We start from the raw sequence: 3,437 nt of genomic DNA, 5'->3' as shown, positions 1-3,437 counted from the left end.
GTTCTCCCATGTAAACTATCACTCACTTCACAATAAAGGCTTTTAAAAAATTAAAATGAAGAAACAGGGAAGTAAAAAAGAGGGAAGGAAGGACAGAAAGGAGGGAGGGAGAGGAAGAGAAGAAAGAAAGAGGGAAAGAAAAAACAGCCTACTGCTATAAAATAATAGAAATATTTATTTAACAAAAATGTGAAGTTGTTATTTTGCAACATATCATTCATCTAGGTCTGTACACTTCAGAAGGCAATGAATACATCTCTCTAACAGTTCCCCAAAGAATTCTGTACTCTTTGTCAAAATCTTTGAGGAACTCAAATTTTGTTCCTTTTAAATGTTCTTTGAGTTTGGATAACAAAAAGAAGTATGAAGAGGCTAAATTAGGACTCTAGTTTGGATTCTTGTAGGATAACCCTTGCAACCCTCAGAAAGTAAGCAGGTGCTTTGTAGTAATGGAAATTTTTCCTTATCTAGCTTTCCTGGCCTTTTCCTGCTCAGTGCAGGTTTCAATTTCCTAAAATCTCTTCCAAATAAGCCCTCATGATTGTTTTGCAGCCTTCAAGAAAATCTGCCACTATTACTTATCCCTCTGGAGAACTCAAAAACAGTCACCATAACCTTCTGAGTTGACCTCACTGCCTTGAATTTTTGTCACCCAGGAGATCCCTTTAGAAGTCACTATGTTGATTAGACCGTTTTTTGAAGGTACTTTAACAAGACAAAGAAAGTTTATTAGAGTGAGAGAACTTGTCTGCAGCCACCCACTGATTGCAGAGATGTGTTTAAACATGTTTTGTTTAGAATAAGCCAATGCATGTAGAACTAGAACCCTAATAGCATAATTTTTTTTTTTTTTAACTTACCCTTCTTGAGAATAACATAAAGCTAAGAGAAAGGCTAAAAATCTAAGGCTATAAAAGATATGGACAGATACATCACCAAAAAAGATGTACAACTAGACTTTTAACATTTGAAAAAAATACTGACTTTAAAAATAAATGTAATTCTAAATTTCACTAAAATATCACTTTTAACTTATCAAATCGATAAAAATACAAAATTGTAACATTACAATATTGGCAATGTTCTTATATAAGTGCTAGTGGTAGTGCAAAATGGTAAAATCAAATGGAATGGAAATGGAATTTGGTAACATCTAGCCAAGGCTAGGTATGCATTTACTCTTTAAACAAGCAATCTGCTCTCTATTGTGACTAGCTGTTGTTGTTGTTAAGTGCCATTGAGTCCATTCTGACACATAGTGACTATAGGGTTTCTAAGGAACAGCTGGATATCTTGAGTCACTGACCTTGCAGTTCAAGCGCCACACCAAGACTCTATTGTGATTATAGATTCGAATAATATAACTTCAGATGTCTCCTAATTTAAATCCTTTCCTCTTAGGAGTGAACTATTTCTAACAAATCCGCATCATTATTAAAAAAGTAAATTTCACAACATTTATTAGAATCAATATCCATTCTGTTTGCTGCCACCTTCATGTTCACGTAAATTATACAACCATTGAATCTCAATAACAATAATTCCTCTCTCATAGTGATATTGACAGGATTAAATGATATACATGTAAAAAATGATTCCCATTAGATCAGCTTATATAAAAGTACGGTAAAGGTAAAATTTGCTAACTATCATTAGCAATTAGAGAAATTCAAATCAAAACAACAATGGGATATCATCTCATCTCACCATTAATTTAAAAAAAAAGTTAAAACAAACAAATATCAGAAAATAGCAAATATTTAGGGTGTGCAAAAATGAACCTTCATACACTGCTTGTGGAATTGTAAAATAGTACAACTACTGTGGAAAACTGTATAGTGCTTCCTTAAAAAGTTGGAACTAGAAATACCATATAATCATCAATCCCACTAGTGGTGGTGGTGTGCCATGGAATTGACGCCAACTCATAGCGATACTATATAGAGTTTCTGAGCCTTTAAATCTTTACAGGAACAGAAAGCTTCTTCTTTCTCCCAGAAGTACCTGGTGAACTTATACTGATGGTCTTGCAGTTAGCAGGCCCAGCCACTAAACTATGAGGCTCCTTAACAATACCACTACTGGGCGTATATCCTACAGAAATAAGAGTCATGCACAAATAGATATGTACACACTCATGTTTATCACATTATTCACAATGGCAAAAAACAAAAGAGAAATAACCTAAAAGTTCATCAATGGAAAAATGGATAAACTATGATACATACACACAACCAACTACTATGAAAGGATAACAAAGAATTTGTGAAGCATCTCATAACCTGGATGATTCTGGAGGACATTATGCTGAGTGAAATAATTAAATCACAAAAGACAGCTATTTTATGAGACCACTACTATAAAAAGTCCTGGTGTGGAACTGTAGGATAAGCACTGGACCACAAGATCAGCTTGAATCATAAAGTCAGTTGTTCAAACTCACCAACCATTCCCCGCAAACCCTATACAGGGTAGGTACGAGTCAGAATCAGCTCAAAAGCACTTAATAATAACAACATTATAAAAAGTCAAGAAAAGGTTTTCAGACAAAAAGAAAGATTATTTGATGGTTATCCCAGGTGGGAGGGGAACAGAGGTTAAATCACTACTAGAAGGTTATTATTGTTGCTAAATTCCGTTGAGTTAGTTCTGACTCATAGCAACTCTGTATAGCGTTTCCAAGGCTGTACATCTTTGCAACAGAAGAAAACTTCATCTTTCTCCCATGGAGTGGCTGGTGGGTTCAAACCACCAACCTTGTGGTTCATAATCCAATACTTTTCTACAGAGTCAAAACACATATTAACTTAGGTGCAGGGGAAGGTAATAAATATCTGCAGGGACATCAGCAAACTCTGGTGAAGGCAAAGGAAGACACTGGGAAAAGTAGAAGAGTTATAGACAATAAAGGAAAATATCATTATATTCAAAATCCTGCAATTGCAATAATCTATGTCTTAAAGTTTTGTGTCAATATGACTAGACCAGATTCCCAGTGGTTTAGTGGTAAAGATATGGTTGTTGCCACTGTAATGAAACCTAATATAGGCATAGTTAATTCTACGATGATTGGCTATGAGCAGCCAATCAATTGAAAGGATGGTTCCCTAGGGCTATGGGCTACTCCCAATGTAATGGACATGCAGGAAAGGCTCTATTCCACTGGGGACCTGAGACTCTACAATTGTAAGCCACTTCTTTGATAATGAAGTCATAGATAGATAGATAGATAGATAGATAGATAGATAGATAGATAAATGTTGTGAAGTGCCATCGAATCAGTTCCAACCCATAGTGACCCTGCATAGGGTTCCTAGGAGTGACTGGTGAGCTTCAGCTGCCAACTTTATGGTTCAAGCTGACTTTGCAGTGTGGTGCATTAACCCACAGAGCTATACCAGGACTCTCTCTCTCTCATATTGTTGTTAAGTGCTGTC

Source organism: Chrysochloris asiatica, unplaced genomic scaffold (assembly GCF_000296735.1).
Source record: "Chrysochloris asiatica unplaced genomic scaffold, ChrAsi1.0 scaffold00061, whole genome shotgun sequence".
NCBI classification, from domain to species: Eukaryota; Metazoa; Chordata; class Mammalia; order Afrosoricida; family Chrysochloridae; genus Chrysochloris; species Chrysochloris asiatica.
The sequence above is the reverse complement of the archived record's forward strand: the minus strand, read 5'-3'. Positions refer to the sequence as shown.